General features: G+C 42.8%; 1 protein-coding gene across 1 annotated transcript in view; it reads right to left on the bottom strand.

Annotated features, from left to right (window-relative positions):
• Positions 1–17,753, bottom strand: part of PARD6G (par-6 family cell polarity regulator gamma) — a 68,477-nt gene that overhangs the window by 36,579 nt on the left and 14,145 nt on the right. The window lies entirely within an intron of this gene.

Below are 17,753 nucleotides of genomic sequence, written 5' to 3'. Positions count from 1 at the left end.
GGTTAGCCTCTGGAAACCACCAATCTTCTTCCTTCCTGTAACGCTCGGTGATAGAGCCCATATGAAGCTTTAAAGAAAAATCTGACCCTGGAGGGCATGCATTTGTTTGCTGTCACCCAGCGACCCTTTTTGGTGCATAGATACCTGTATTAACACTGGTAAAGAACTGTTCACACCACATACGCTAGAAGAACTGTGGTGTAGTAGAGCAAATACCTCTTTATAGTATAGTGAATACCTGGTGCTGGCCACACATTGTAACTCCCCTCTTCCACTTCCTCACCCAAAAAGAGGGCATAGCACCGGGGGGGAGAATATATATACACACACACATAGTTCTGTTAGTTTACCCCTGGAGCACCAAGGCCAAGGGCACTGCTCTCCCGTCCACGGCAGAGCTGTTCTCCCAGCCCACTCTGGACACTAGGCACAGGAGTCTGAGCTTGGCACCACGCTAACCCAGCTATGTGGCTTCTGGAGCAAAACCAGTTCATGTCCAGCCAAGAGCACATAAGCAGCCAAAATGCAACTGTCTGTACCACTGTCTGTGCAACTAGGCCCTTAGATACTTGTTCTGCTTGTGTTTTCAGGTGGAAGTTTTTTTCCTTGGTAACTAGGAAAACTAGATGACTTGCAGAAGCGCCTCAGAAGTCAACCACAGGCTCTAGAAGCAAGGGCTTTGCAAACAAAAACACCCAGCATTGCCAGAGCTAAATAAAGCAGCTGAAGTTTACCTAACTAGGAGTATGTTACTATAACATACTTTCTCGGGAATCACTGTTTCATTCTTTGAAGCTATGAGCAACACCATGCACTGCAGTGCTGTCTCCCCAGCCTGGATGAAGGATATATCCTCTGCTACTTTAATTTTCTACTCCTTGAGTTTTTCCTTGAAAGTCTCCACCCCCAACACTGCATTCCCATCTATCCACCCCCAAGCACTTGGACTAAATTAAGCCAAAAATCAAAGCCAGCTGATTATTTATTAAACAAACAGGATACATTTTGTCTTTGGTAGAATCCAGCACTCCTGGTAGATGTAGACTTTAAACTTTACTTTGGGGGGCAGGGGGAAAGGAAGGAAGCAGTGTTTCACTTTAGGAGTGCATACTGAGAAGTCGTTATTTTACTTAAAAGCCATCTGCCTATAAAATGAAACTGTACACGCACGTAAGACTTGACAAGCTATAAACAAGCATCAATAGCAACACTCATATTTCAGTGATAATAGCTGGCTTTGATCACATTTCTTTAAACTACCCTCCTCTTCAAACCATTTTCAACTCTCTCAGCTCCTGTCAAGCCCATCTCCCACATCTGCCAATTAAAGGAAGAAGAAGAAATTGGAATTAGTGGGGGTGCAGGGAAGGAGCTAGTGTGCTTTGTTTCCCTGCCAAAAGCTTTACCAGGATGCAGAGAGGTCCCTAACAAACAGGGGCCAGCAACACGTGCAAATGAAAAAAAGCCACAGTTATGTACACGGAAAGGCATTCCTAAATTTTTCCAGAGAAATTCTGAATACTTTGTTTCCTGTGAGAAAATGAGCATTTGACTAGAGATCTCCTAATCAGGAAACAGACAGGTCAGGTATTTCTAGAATGCTAATGAATGTACAGAACAGAGCAGGGATTATCTGCTGCCTGCCTCAGCTGACACCAGGGACTCTCAGCATCTGAACTCCCTCCTGCTTTTATTCAAGTCACAGTTTGCAGACAGATCTTTTGCATGAAAACAAAACAATACACAAAGTCAGTTCCCAAATGGATACAGAGAGCTACATGTGGAGCTACAGGAAGACAGAGCTTAGAAGCCACTTGCATCAGGGATTGTTTTCTTCTTCTGGTTGGGGAAAAAAGAGAAAACATATCCAAGACAAGAATGTGCAATAAAATCAGATTAAGGAATGTTAGTCACTCCTGGCTTCCCCTCAAAACAGAAGTCAAAGACTTTCCGCCATTCATTCACAAGATGTCTAAACAGTGAGTCTTGCTAAAGAATAGGAAAAAAAGAAAAAAAGAGAAAAGTGAAAGGAGGTAAAGAAGGTTGCTCTTCTCAACCTAGTAATAAGGTCCCAAAAGTGCTTTTCCTTCATCCATGTGCTAAAAGCCAAAGCAATCCCTGCAGCATCAGCAGGCGCTGTGGTCAGGGCTGGGTCCCAGCCAGCCAAGAGTGCAAATACAGTATTAAATGCATTCATACTTTCCCACTGAGACAAAGCCTGAAAAGCCTAACCACTGCTCCATCCTCTGTGCTGCCTCTTCCCAGTTAAGCCTCCTGATATTGCTCCTAAATAAAAATGTCCCTGACTGCTTCCATCCATGTTTATACAAGGAAGAGGCTGAGGGTCATGGGCTGGAACAGCTGCGAAGAGCAGGCACATTGCAGCAAACGTGTCCACTCTTCTTCGGATTTGGCTTAGGTACTCAGTGGCTTTGCTGTTGCGATTTGGCATCCATTTGCACAAACACCAGTGCGGTTCTTGGAGAAAGGAGGATTGTAATTGAAACCACCAAAAATAACCATTGGCATACGACACTTGTTATTTAGCACAGACCCCCTTCAGCAGTTTTCATGGTCGTGATTCAGCAGACACGGTGGCAACACTCCAAAATAAGGTCTCTTTCTCCTTTTTCTGCAAAAGGACCACAGAGCTGCACAGAGCAGCCCAGGAGAGGACCTCATTCCCCAAGCTTAACCAATTTACCACCACGCTGCATCCCAACCACAAGAGAAAATACAGACTAATACAGTTGCAGACAGAGCATTGTGCTAAGCCTTCACAAAGCCTCTCCCAGGGAGCCCTTTCCCCACAAGCAAAATGGACCTGGGCTGCCATTCCCAGCAGCTGATGAGTCAAGTAACTTCGTTATGAAATGCTTGCTTAAGACCAGAGTTGTTATTTAAGGAGCCGGTATCTCACCTGCCTCACAAAGATAATAGAGGTACACGAGACAACACACCCAGAACGTAGCTCCTCTCTCTCCCTTCAGAAGTGATGTGCTCCGAAGCAGCTTTTCTTTGACTGTTTTAAATGTGTCACACTAGCACAGGAGTTGTTTACCCAACTTCTGCTGAGATAATAAAGCTGGACATATAACACCTCCCAGCAGCTGCAGAAGCTAGTGAATGTACAAAAAAAGCTGTCGGTTTTGTTAGGGTTGGGGGTGGGGTGGGTGTTAAATGAATGAACATAATGTAAAATCAAAATTCTTCATCTCAAAGAGGGCCTGGCTGAAAAAGTTGCAGAATGGCTACATGAGGTGACGTTTCTCTCCAGTTTTTGCCACACAGAGAGCATCAGGGAGTAACATATGCCCTAGACTTCTTGTAAATATATCTCAATAAAAAATGGTTGTAAGCCACACAGTTTCAAGACATCCCAAATAAACCCCCTTCCTATAAATTTGTGCTTGAACTTCAGGCACAAGGTACTGTATTTAGCATTTCCAGAGGGATGCACACAGAGATGACCACAAGGAAGATGGCCATGGTCGCAGACTTCCTTTTAAACACCTTCTTTTGCTCTGAAAACAGACAAGCACACTATGTCTGAAGAGAATATGTTTACCAGCTCCCAATTTACACATCCATTGGGCAAGTCAGCTACCACAGACATGAGGATTTTTGTCTTGCAATGGTCATGTCAGATCCTCTGAACTGTCAGACACAACCGCCTTCATGTATGAGGACTCAGAATCTTCTAAACCAATTTGGAGGAACAATTCTGCTCCTTGGGGTCTTTATAGGGTTTGAACTGAACCTGGTACCTCAGCTGAATGAATCTCATCATCCTCCAAAGGTCTTGGGCTGCTGCCTATTCAGACTGTTACTGGCCATTGCCCTCTTGGCAGGGCTAGGAATCAGGGTAGAAATAATAAGCAGCAGAGCGTAGCAGCTGTACCATGCTGATGCATGGAGAGACATAGAGAGAAAGTGACAGACAGGAAACAACTTTTAAAAAAAAATGGTGGAACTGTGCATTTGACAGGTTTTTTTAATCAAAGTAAACCACTCAGAAATGTATACATGTGTTCTGAGCAGATTAGTCATCATAACTATTTTAAAGCCATTAGCTGGCAACTGTTTCCCAGCTGATGTAGATTCCCAGTTGAAGGTGCACTAGACAGCACACTCGAACTCTTCAGGTTTTTTTTCCTCATTTTATCCTTAAAAATAACTAAGTGGCATGGGATCCAAGTGTCTTAAAAACACTTGATGATTTTTTTTTTTCCATCAAGAAAAGCTTATTAGGCCAGTGCAAAAGCTGTTCACACAGCTCAGTGGGATGATAAAAAGTTAGGCATATAACTTGCCCATCACAAAAGAAAAAAAAATTAAAAAAATGAAAGCTTAACCACCTTTGGCTGTTGGGAAAGGAGAATTCTGGAAGTTGCAAAAGCTCACGTTTTATCATGGAAATGATTACATTATTCAGGAGTAGTTAGTGGCAGTGACTGTGCCACCACCCTGGCAGACGCACCACTTGTGTGAACTAGCAGCTTGGTAATCATCAGCCTCCCACCCTGTTTTCAAAAGAAACACCGTTCTGAACAGTGAAAAGAAAAGCTCCCCATAGAAGCACTACAATGCAAGCAAATTCAGGGGCTGTATTTCAGTAGCTCTATTCTTCCACACCTTACAGCAGAACTTGTTTTATTTACTGACATCCAAGCTGCCAAGAATTTATGTTGAGATTTAGATAAACATATCAAGTATAGACAAATATTACATGCAACCACTCTGTTTCTTCCAAGTGCCAATGTTCTCAGCGCCACTGACAAATATAAAAAGCTTGAACCATATTCTGTACTTTACTACCTGAATTCAACATCCAGCCTCCTTGTGATGTCCTCCCTGGTAAGGTGTCTCCAAAAGCCATTCTAGCCAGATAGTGAGATACCAGCTCCTTAGGCCTCTCAAACTGCTGTGCAGAACAGCTACTGTTTCTGCTCATGCATCTTCAAGCCAGCTGGTTGCAAACACTAAGTGCTAGAAAGAAATAGTTAAGCTGATGATTTGTTTTAAAAATGATTCAAGTTTTAACTACATAAAAAAAGTCTTGAGGCAAAAGATCTAGGAAGCGAGGTTTTGCAGACAGAGTATGTGAATTTGGAACCTAAGTCCTTACTAGGTTCCTTTTCAAAACCAGTGAGATTTTGCCATTTTTTTCAGTTCTTTCCCCATCTTTCCCATAGAAATTTATAACTTCCTGCACATTCTCTCTTCCTCTGCTTTTTGAATTGTACTAAAACCTACTATTTGTGGGTAGGTAGATGCTGGAAGAAACCTCAGTGATCTGAAGACTGCAATCTCAAAACCAGTAGACCCCATCCTGCAAGCTAACAAAGCAGCCAAGTGCACAGTTGCAAGTTATGTGCAACATGAGCCCAAAGAGACCCAGACTGCATCTGCACAGGGACAAGGCTTCCCCTTCAATCCTGAACTCTGCCCAAGTGCTCTGCACTTTCAAAGCACATCGCTTCTGGCGTTCGTACATTGGATCATCTCGCAAAGCCCAACTGCATGCACTGTAGCCAACCACCACATTCAAGAGGAGAGGGATTCATTCACTGCATTGAATAACAAGCATTCCTGATATATTTTAGGCTGCATGAAAGCTAAAAACAAGCAAATCTTATGTTTTCCTTGAAACAGTACAAACACCAAGAGCCAGGAACCATGTCTCAGCAAGACAGCAGGAACCAAACCTGAGTAACAGACCCCACAACTGCATGGCACACGGCGTGAACATGCTCTGCTCTGTAAGCCAGACCGGTCCACATGAGCTGACACAGCCTCATCATGGAAGAGGGATGCGAGGCTACACCAAAGCCTTTGTGCACCTTACAGACATGGGACTGTAGCAAGCTGCCTTTACAAGCCTTCAGACCTCAGCACAACCCCAGAAATACGTCTAGCAGCATTCTCTCCACAGTGATCCCTCCTCAGCAAGGATGCAACTTCTTGTTATTTCTATGTGTAAGCAGCTATCCAGCAATACATATTGCCAACACTGACGTGCCTTGTAGTGCCAAGAGATCTTTAAGGTAGGGAGACATGGTTTGCTGGAATTGCTCAGTCCATGCCAGTGGCAAGAGAGCCACCATGGAAGTGTACCATTCAGCAAGCGCTAGCAAGCAACCTAGCTAACCAGGTTTACACTAGCAGGGAAACAATTTCCTCTCATGGCTGCTGCTGATGCACATACAGAAGTATCTTCTTCACACTTCTCTCTTTCAGCTCTCCTGGGACATCCACATGGAACCACTCTGAGACAGAGGCAATAACATTTCTGACAACAAATGGAGCTAGCGACTCTGATTTTCCAAGATAAGCACAACACACCCATAAACCAGACCATCAAGACTCAAGAGCATACTACCCACACACTGTATGACACCCATCAGGGTAGAAAGGCACCTGCACCACACTATGCAGCTCCAGTTCTTCCTCGTGATGCAATATGGCTCTGGGAACTCAGGATGCAACTGGTGAGAGGAAGGGCGTGGGACATAGCCACCACTTATCAACTGAACTGGGACCAGCTGAGGTACAGTGCTGAAAAAAAGGAAAAACACTCAGGGAAATACTGCTGTTGTCTAGCCTTTGTCCAGGCATCCAGAGGCAGGACAAGTTAGTTGCAGAGATGCTCTCCACATGGTCTGGGGTTCCACACTGGTGAAGCCCACTGTAAGACAGGGCTTTGTGCATACCTCCAACAACACCCTTCCTCTTGTTTGCCACCACTATGCACTTTCCCAGAGCTGATGCAGATGACACGTACCCTTGCTGAGGGTCATCTGAGCAGAGGAAGCCAAGTTTGTTGTGGCAAGCTGTTTCCTGTGATCCGCAACCCATGAGCTGGCTCCTGTGGCCAGCTACTTCTGGGAATGTTTCAGGGAGGGAAGATGGGTTTTGAGGTACTGCCAAGCCACTTTGCCCACAGCAGCACATGTTAAATCACAATGGATATCCAGTTTGCAGCTTCTCCCAGAGCTCCCCCTCTCCTGTCCATCCCCTCTGGATGACATGGCGTGTCTGAGATGAGCTTAAATACGTCCCCCTACCCCAGAGTTGCCCTGCAGTGCTTGTCCAACAGAAATCGGTGTACAGCAATGAACCACCTCTAACACAGAACACTGGATGACAACCCACAGGTACCATACTTCTTCATTCCACTGTACGTCCCCTGTAAGGTGACTGGGAAAGTCACCTGCCTTGTGGCAGGGGGAGGTGTGCTATGGTATGGTAGCCAAACAGATCAAGGAAAGAGAAATTAAATCCCGCTTAAAGTGAAATACAGCACAGGCCAGTGTTCTTCTAGGGTCAGGCTGGGACCCTCAGGGCAGCCTGCAGGCAGCTATTCAATTCCTCTCTTTCAGTGCAAGAAATGTTAATGCACCAAACTCTACACCGTGACAAAAGCTGCCAGGTAATGCTGTCACACGGTCTTTGAGGTCAGCCAAAAAAACAGGGAAGGGGAAATTCCGCAATACTCTCACCAGCACCTTTGCATCCACAAGCAAAAGGCAAGAGACCTGAACAGAAGACTGAAGTTAAACAAAAAAGTTTCCTGTTTTTCATCGTTTTCCCAGTCATGGCCCAGTGCAAGCACAGATACCTTGAAGAGGTCAGAAAGGCACCAGCCACACAATTACTGAAATCAACTAAAACAAAAAAAGAATGTGATGTGCCTCTGGGCTTGGCTTATTTACACAAGAAGAGGTGTTAGCCAGATCTAGTGAAAATCATGACCAGAATTAGCATTTTCAGTCAGCCTTGCAAATGTTAAACTCACTAGCAAATGAGCAGCAGAACTGTTTGGACTCAATTATTGTCTGTCCAGGGGAAACCCTTGGGATACAACCTTTCAGGTACAAGAAGCTGATAAATGGAGACATCGTGTGGTAACCCATTTGGAAAAGTAACTCCCTCATGAAAGAACCTAACAGATGAAGAAGCAACTTTGCAACCATAGCACTGTAGGACCCAAGTTCAGTTTAACACTGGAAACAAGGACCTCGCATTTTGTGAAAGCTACAGATAAAACCCACCACAAAGACGTCAGCTGTAGCTTTAAAGACAATTCAGGCTTGATGAGAGATCCTGTACCAGGGCTTGATGCTTCAATGTTAAGTTGCTCCCCGTATGCTACCCTCACCTGTCTCTAATACTACTCAGGTAGAAGTTTTAAAAGCAACGAGTACGTTGCACAAGTGTCCAGTGCACTTTTAAGTGACTGAGGAGTAATGCAGGCACAGCAGATATTGTCACTCCTCCTGCTATTGATACTCTCTGTCTCAGCTAAGAATTGCTCTAAAACAAAAATTTTAAAACGTCTTGTTGCATACTGTACTCCAAATGTGCTATACTTTTATTTTTCCCCCTCTACAAAGGATAAGGCATGTTAGAATTACACAGCTTCAAGGAATGCAAGCTTAGGGAACTCATTTTTTCTTGTTGCGAGCCACAAAGACACTACCCCTGGACTGATTTATGGGCTCTATTATAAAGCATTCATTCATTCATTCAGATTCTTGCAGTTTGGGGGGAATTCTCTCTGAAACTTTATGGTTTTCAGGTTAACACAATGTGTTTTTTCCTTCCCTTTACTCATGGCAGCTGCATTTAAAACTAGACCTTAGTAAGTACACAAAAGAGAAAATGTAAAGATTACATTATTTTGTAAACAAAATTACTAAAACTACCTACTAAAACTACCAAACTGCTTGGCAGAATGAAAATGAAGCAGCAATAAAGCAGGCTAATGAAGCGGACAAACCAGTTGCCATCGCTGTCCAACCTGAGGTTGTAACTGGCAGACCTTCTCTTATCACACCTCAGTGGCATTCAGGGATGAGGAAAACAGCTTTAGGCGTTTTCAAATCCTCAGCTAGTACCTCAGCTTTAAAGAAAACAGTAGTGTTCACCTACTGTGGCTGAAGAGGCAGAAAGGCTGTCTCGGAACTCGCCGCTGCCAGTGGCTCGGTAGCCCTGCAGTGCCCTCGCCATGCAAAGAGAGTGCTTTCCACCAAGTCTGCTGGATTCCAGCTCTCCAACTTCCGTGGACACCAGGCATGACATAATTTCTTATTCATACGTAATTCAAATTAAATAAACGTTCTCCTTCAGAATTTCACAATGTTTATTTTTTTAAAATTCACCTCCTCTACTATTTCTAATGCAAAGGGATAATCAGAGAAGAAAACGACTTGGTCTAAGACCCACGGTAACAGGTAGTTTTTCCTCACTAATTGCTATTTCCATACCTGCTCTGCCACTGCTGCTCCACCCCACTGATGCCAGTGTTCTCCAAGCCTTCTGCTAGCACCTGGAGTGAAACAGGCACCAGCACCTGCACGCTTTCACCCAACACACACTCTCCTGCCTGGTGAGCAACAGCCTTGCAGAGCAATTAAAAAGCTAAGACAAGGAGTAGAAAGCTGAGAGCTGAAAGAAGAAAAAGCAATAGATGGGAGGAAGAAGCTGAACAAGAAAAGTGAGGGGGGGGAGGATGAGTGGTGTAGAAGCTGTTCATAGGAAGTTTTTAGAGGTTACTTAATGTCAGCATATGGCAGGGGACTGAAGAGCAAGAACAACAGTGAAGTTTTCTAGGTTAATAGTTTCCTTAATATTCCCACAGGATTCTTTGCTACTCTAAACATAGCACAGAGGAAAAAATAAGATTCGAGTAGATCATCATCAGGGGCAGGTTCAAGAAAGAGTTCTTTCAACCTCCCCCAAACCGCTTTCTCTCTTGAAGTTGAAAAATATCCAGAGTTCTTACGCAGTATTAACACTGACACTCACATTTAAATTTGGAGTGTGCAATCCCAACAACACAGGCAGTCTGAAGACAAAAGAGGAGCTTTCAGTCACTTTAAAAAAAAAATGGTTTGAGTTATATTTGTTGAGTTATATTTTGAGTTAATTTTTCAATGCCTACTACAAACACCTAGCAGAAACATCCCTCACTGCATGCTTGCTTTCAGTGCAAGAGTGTACCAATTAAGTTATCATAAGCCCTATAGTGCACTTAAGAAGTTTAGCGTACTTCAGAAATTTAGCAGAAAGCCTATTCCTGAAAGCCTGACTTTTGAGTTAATGTTTGTATTTGCATTGTACTCTCCCTCACTACCTGAAAGCTACTTTGAATTTGTGAGGTCTCTTCAGGTAAAATCCAGTGTCAAAGAAGAGACTGTCAAGTGCATTTCATTATTATCTGCACATTGTACTTGTTTCCATCACTTACAGAAGGGAAATGACAACTAGGCACAACAGGAAAAAACCTGAGCCATGAGCAGGAAACAGAATCTCTTGTTTTGACTACTAAGGTAAGGAAAGATAAATAGTGGAAAATTCCCCTCACAGGGACCTTTAACAGAGGTGGATCGTTTGACAGGTCTTCCTCTCCACTGTTTTTATACAGTCAAGCCACCTGTTAGAGCAGCTTCACTATCTTAAATAAAAAGGGTCAGACCAAGGAAGAAAACAGTTTCACTTTAGACTGTCTTTGAGTAGACATAATTGAGGAGTTCTTCTATTTTGCTTTAAGTACTGTCAGAGCAGCAATCTGCAACTGTAAGACAACAAACAGGAGTTTGGAGGGACAGAAAAGAGTGTTTATTTGCTTGTTCTTATGTGGGTTACCAGCTAAAGCTAAGCATGGTGTTGAGTAGAGGTTCCTGTTAAAGGCTGCACGAGTTCCCACTGTAAAAAAGTTTCTTCAGTCTAAATTCAGAAGAAGGTGTGGTGCTGGTACCAGATTGATGCAATTTTTAAGAAGCATCAGCTGTGAAAGTCTATTTTTACTATTAATATATTTGGTTATGTGTATTTATTACTAAGTTATTAAACTTTGAAACTGAAACCAAATCCCATGTAGCTTTAACAGAAGTGCAACAAACATTTGCTGCCAGTGACAGAACAGCAGTGGTATTTTTGCCAGGCTTCTGTTCCATGTTTACTGTACACTGCAACTACTAATATTTATGCAGCACATATTTCTGCAACAGTTCCCACTATCAGTTATCAACCGACTCTACAAAGCCTATCTGTAGGGTAGGCTATGCTATTTCCACATGCTTTCCCCTCCTTTCACTGAAAATTCTGGCTTACTTTCATTGCAACCAGAACAGCTGGTGACCGGTGATGAAAATAAAATATCCTCATATTCTAAAAACGGAGTTTTCAAGGAGAAGGAGAGAAGCAGCCTCATGCTGTCTCTGCTCAGCCACCAGGTATCAGTAACCGTGCCAGCAACAAAATCCAAGGCTGTTTTGTGTTTATGTCTGACAAGCCAGATAAAACATAATGTTTTTAAAGATGCTTAATAAAGTAGTTGAAAGATAATGATTACCCAGTCTCATCATTTGCACATGAAAGGTGGAGCCAAGAAGTTATAGTAATTTGTTGCCAGACTTCACTGGGAACAAACAGCTGCATTTTACTTATCTTCAGATATCAAAGGACTTGAGTGGGACAAAGATTACTTAGCTTGACAAGTATTCAAAGACCCCTCCAGCTCAAAACCAGAGATGTTTCTCAGGAAAATCATGAAAGGATTTAATTTAAGCCTAGCAGCAATTCCTATTATACTAGCATGAAATCCACCACCAACCTCTAATCTTGTCAAAGCTAAGACAAGATGCTTTCCCTCCTTTCCAAATACAGAGGTGTTGCACATTTCCAAAGGCTACAAGCAGACAAGTTCTTCCTCCCAGGAAGCAGAGGCTTCATGGCACTGTTAAGGTGCTTGAAATCTTCTGTGGTCCTGCCCACTCCATGCTAGCTCCTCACTCAAACAACTAGTTTTCTGCCAAAGAGCTGGCTCAGAGAGCTTAGCCACTGGGTCACACCAGTGCCAGCGCAGAGGAGACAGGGTAGCAGCCCTGGGACAGCCTGACCAACACACATCCTCCAGCCTGCCAACGAGCTACACCGAGTGTCAGAAGAGTTTCTTCTCCCTGCTCCCCGCCTCCTCTTATACAGGAGCAGATAAACTGAAGACCTCAAGTCACCTTCTCTGCACCTTTAACCTTATTTTATTCCCTCAGACTCACATAAGACTACTGTGAAAATCTGCACAGCTCAACCAAGAGCAAGACCAGCAGCAGTTCAGTATCTTCCCTCAACGCGTGCTGCAACCTGCTTTATTATTTAATATATCAGATGCCTTTAACAAGAGCAGTAAAATCACATTGTTCTTATTCAGAAATACAACATTTTGAGAAGCTGAAGTCAATATCTGTGCTGTAAAACAGGAAGGTTACTGAAGAACCAAGAAGAAGATGTGAAAGACTTCAACTCAAACTTTTCCAACTGTACCCACTCTAGAAGGCCAAGCAGAGAGTTAAATGTTTTAGGTAGCTGGAAATAGGTTTCGTTTCAGTTGCTGCCTCAAAGCCAGTTTTTGTGTTTAACATATGTGGTTAGACAGCCAACCACCATTCCTGGGGATTATCTGCTTAGAGTATGAAAGACAATAAAAAAACCCACCATCAGTTTTTCAGTCAGACCTGGGCATGATTCCCATTCGCACATTTTTATTTTAAAACTGAATGTGATTGCTCTGATTTTATAATACAAGAAAGCTAAGTGCAGATGTTGGTACTTCAAGCAGATCAGAACTTTGCCAGGTAAATAACAAATTGCAGAGTTATGAACTGCTTCTGAACATACAGAAATATGTTCCATGGCACAGCAGTTTAAATACATTAGTCACTGCATGCAGTTGAAGAAAACCAGCATCTTCCAATCTTTAATTTAATGTAAATTAAAACAAGTCAAATCCAAAACCCAACCAGGTAAAAGCACATTTTTCCCCTGTTGATTTTGGATCAAGCTTTAAGTGAGAACTGATGGTAGACAGCAACTCTAACCACTCAAGGAGAAAAGCAATGACTGGTGTTCGGTACTGGTTAACTGTTACACTAATGGACTATTAAAATACAACTACAAAAGAAAAGACACTTATAGCAAGTTTCTGAAGATGGTACTTAATGGCTTTTTACCCACTATCAGTTTTCCAGACTGCAAAATGCAAGACAATACACGTGTCAGAAGACATCAGCCTTCTCCAACTTCAGGCCACCTCAGTTCATTTGTGGCATTTACTAAATTATTATGTAAAGCCCTGCTCCAGTCAGCTGTAGAGAGTGTTTTAGGGTTATTTGCTGTTAGAATGCTGTTCAGCTTCTTCAGTTTTTTTGCCTTTTACGTTCCTGCAAGAAGTGTGATATTTGACAAAGATACACCAAAATACAGATCCAGCATCTGACACTCCCTCACTTCACCCATCTCCTACTTGTAGGACGCTTACCGTTAAACCATTTAAACCTTTAGAAAGCTTTAAAATTAATTTTATTGATGGAAACATTGTGAATTTGATCTAGAATCTTCTTTAGGATTGACAAAGTGCCCCCACATTCATTAATTCACTGTTATTTTTATGGAAGTTGCAATATGGAAGAGCAATAGTAATATACCTGCTGATTCACAGCAACAGCAGCTGTACTCAAACAATGGCCACGTGCACCATCACAGTCTCTACTGACACTCTGTACGTCTTGTCAAGACTGCCTGAATATTTAAGTAAGTTTGTTATTTCTCTAAACCCTAACTCCTTCAAGTTTTCCTTGAGAATTTTTCTGCTGAGGGATATGTTTTCAGCAACACTACGGATGTATAGGAACAAAGCCACTTGCTGAAACTCAGGCAAAGCAAGCAGAGGTCCAAAACCTCAAATGACCATCAGGACACACCTCCAGTTGTGATGGGGACAAAATAAAGAGGCTTCTCAGAAGAAGCGTTCATTTGATCTCAGATCAAGATGAGGCCTGACAGGCTGCTCACCACCTATCTCATCTCCTTTGCTGCTTGAGCTACAGCAGATTTTCTGTTACTACCCATGCAAACTCTATAAACCCTGAAGAGCAGTAGGAAGTGAGGGTTTGGTCATCAGCAGCCTCCACCAATTCTCCCAGAATCAGAATCATTAGTCTGAATTTACAGTGGTGTGCTCAGTTAGAATTAGAGCCAAATATCACTCCACTCACTATGCTTGCTGTACTTCATCTTGGTCCTGGATCTACCTCTTTTCCTTGGCAAAAAAGTGCTGCACAGGGTACTTAGAGTGTGATCAGCATGTTCATTTTGCAACACTTCCCTGAGTTGCTGGACTTCCTAGGTTAAACACAGCATAGTAGGTAACCCAAGCAAAAGATGAGAAATATTGAAATCTCTGTTACCTGGTAGACCTCCACTTACATCCTTATATCCCACTCGCAAAGTTCAAGGAGTCATTTCAGCAGGTTTACAATAAAGAAGTCATTATAATTCTGCTGTTTACTCCATTCTATTTAAGAGCCTCCAGCACAGCCTAGTTTGACACATACTCTGCCTCTGGGAGACAGGCATTAAAGCAAGATTTGATAATAATATTGTTCCATTTAATCATACAAGGAAAAACGTAATGCATTCACAGTATGCAATACTAACTCCTTTCAGTTTTCCTGTTCTTTGTTTCTGCTTGAACTCATAGCTCACACTCAAATATTTTTGCAGTATTAAAGAGATTGTCTCAAGTGCTGCAGTTTAAATCAGACACAGAACAAACAAAGTCTTGAAAAAATGATGACCAACTGCATCACTGGATAAGCTCTTCCTTCGTGCAGGTCTTGGCTAGAGTACAAGAGTTCAGTTATTATGGAGCAAGTCAAACACATCCATAATTCCTTGCATTGTTCTAAGGCCTTTGGGACATCCGTCCCTTCCCCAGCAGCAGGCACCTTCCATAAAGAGTTCTGGATACATTCAATATCAGTTACAGCCAAGTGAATAAATTGTTGGACTCAAAGCATCAGCTGATATAAAACACTATTGTGCTAATGAAGTCAAAAGAGTCACATCAGTTTACAACACAGGACATGACCCATGCTTGCAGCCTGGGAAAGCAAGTCAAAGGAAAACTGCCTTTTCTTTTTATGGCCTGGTTCTCTAATTAGGATTTTTGCCTGTACCATAATTTGGTATTGGAGGAAAAAAAACCAGAAGAAAAGAGCACCTCGTACTTTCAGCAGATCTATCACTATGAGCTATAAAAACTTGCCATAGCCGAGTTTACTCAAATATAACCTGCAAATGTCCCAGAGCCTTCAAGACCCCCAAAACTATGAACAGTAATTGTTGCAAACACACTGGGAATGGTAATTCAGGTCTTTAATAAAAAGGCTGGCTAATAAGCCCTGACATCCCCTGCCTGCGGAGGGAACAGCTACTGTGATCCTGAAAAATTTGGGGCTCAGGAGACTTGAACAAAAAGGAGGAAGTGGAGTAAAACAGCCATCCCATACCTGGACATCAACCTGGCATGTAAGAGTCCAAGCAGCGTGCACATGGCTTGCCTCTGGGGACAAGTGAGGGAAGTGCTTTTGAATTGAAAAAGTGCAAGACTAAGCTCAAATGAAAAACAACTAGACAAACAAAAATCAAAATAGCGAATTGTTGCTTGATTATTGTGCAAAGAGTAAGTTACCTATTTTGCCACTGTGGGAACAAATAGTTAAGCTGTTTTAACGTGATTGTATAATTCACTTGACAAGAGAAAGGATAACCCAGCTATAAACTGGGAAAACAGATAAGATGACTAATCATGCAGTTGATAAACAGTTTGCTCTGCTAGAAAAAGACCTGAACTTCAACTATTAAGTCCTTCCATGCCTGCATACTTCCAACCCAGTTCTCTCAAACCCTCCCTACTCTACAACACTGCGAGAACAACCTTTGGCAGCCACCTCCCAGGACTTCTCCCACTGAAGAGCAGTGATCCCTGATCCAACAGGCTAGAGAGCCCATATTCTGCAGTCTTCTTCAAAGTCACAGAGGAGGACTGCCCTCATACTTTACTAGCATCCCTGTCAGCTTAATTTCCTGCTTCTGAAGTCAGAGTTGAGGGTGTGAGCTGAAGCACTACAGGCACACCACATTCTCCTGGATGGCACAATGATTTCTGGGTGCTAGTCACCTTGTTCTTTAGTGCAGGTCTCCAACAGAAGGACCAGCATTGCTCCATCACCCCAGTCTGAAGACAGGGAAAACAGCGGGGGAGCAAAGGAAGAAGAGACAAACAAGATTTCAGTAACTCCTATTACTGTTGAAGGGAACGATTTCTAAAGGCTTTTTCTCAGAAAAGGAAATGGACATGATTGTTTTGGAGCATCCACAAGTATGAATCTCAAATGTTAACCTCAGGAGTCCTTTATTAAAGGTGCCATTAATCAAAGGGACAAGCCAGAATTTACTGTTCTCTTCAGCATTATAAAGGGAGCGTGGAAGAATGTGTGTTGGGAAAGTTTCCAGGCTTTGCCACACATGAGGAGGCACGGGCCTGTCTCCCCTCTTGTATGAGCTTCCTTACTTGTCAGCATGATTCTTTCCACTGAGCAACAGGTAAAAGAAAAGCTTTTTAAAAAAGGAAATACTGCACTTTTCCATTAAGGTTACAAGCTATAAACCTCCACAACTAGCATACTTCTCCTACTAGAGAAGAGGAGGGAGCATTTTTTCCACATGTAGTCAACAGTTTTCTCTCATTTGCCTACTTCTGCAATCAGCATTTCGGTGGCAAGCCCCCTCCCAGTGCAGAGTTAGGGATACTTGGTGGGTTCAGCGGTCTGCCCAGGCAGAGCAAGGACAGCTGCATTTTGAACAGGATTGATCCAGAGACATGAATAAACTCGAACTGATGCAGGCATGACAAAGTCATGCAAGTGATTTCTCATGATCTGACCCACCATGAACATTCACAAGCCCTAACACGCTTTGCAGGAAGGAGACTTAATAGGGCTTGTCATCCACCTTTGCATTTTCTGCACAAGAAGGGAGAGCTAGCAACCCAAGTCCTCTCCCACAGACATTTCCACTCATCTGACAGACGCACAAACAGACCAAACTGCTCTAGACCCTCTCCTCCATTGCCTCCTTGAGCACTTATTCCCATCTAAAAGAAGGTGGCAGACAACATGCTCTGAATGGGCAGGGCTACACAGCCCTGGATGTCTCTGACAACACTGAATCAAACCACACGCTATGTACCAGTTCATACCAATGAGCAGACTGGAGCCTTCTGCTAAATCCTTATCAGTACAAACGCCCACACAGCAGAGAGTCCAGGCCAAAAAAGCTACATGACTGCTCGAAGTCTCAGATCAAGTCTTTATTTTTGACTCTGCTACTGACAAGATTTTAATTCCAAAAGCCCTGTGCTATAAATCACTACATGACTGAAAAAACTATGGAGGTAGTGTTAACAGAGTGTTAGGTCCCCCTGGGATTTAAGGAGCTCTGTGGGGAAGACACCTTGTTATAAAAACCAATCCTCATCTGAAGCAACTGCCAAACATGGTCTTTAAGGAGAAGTTTTGGATATCTGCAATAAAAGATTGACAAGAACAACACACAACCACTTAAATCTGATGTCATCTTGACATTTGGGCAATTCTGCCCAAGGTTTGCTTGATGATTCAAAATTGGAAGATTCAACACTCCTTAGCGTAAGGACAGAGGGGACAATCATCATTTGTCTGTCTGCCAGGTCAACATAATCAAACAAGACCTCATTTGTGACAGAATTTTTTTTTTTTTTTTTAGTAGCTACATATCTGTGTGCATTCATACACTATACAGGCATGAATCATTTGGGTATGACACTGACTATCAAGATGGATACATAAGATTTTTAAATGTAACGTAGT

Source organism: Aquila chrysaetos, chromosome 4 (assembly GCF_900496995.4).
Source record: "Aquila chrysaetos chrysaetos chromosome 4, bAquChr1.4, whole genome shotgun sequence".
Taxonomy (NCBI): Eukaryota; Metazoa; Chordata; class Aves; order Accipitriformes; family Accipitridae; genus Aquila; species Aquila chrysaetos.
The sequence above is the reverse complement of the archived record's forward strand: the minus strand, read 5'-3'. Positions and strand labels throughout refer to the sequence as shown.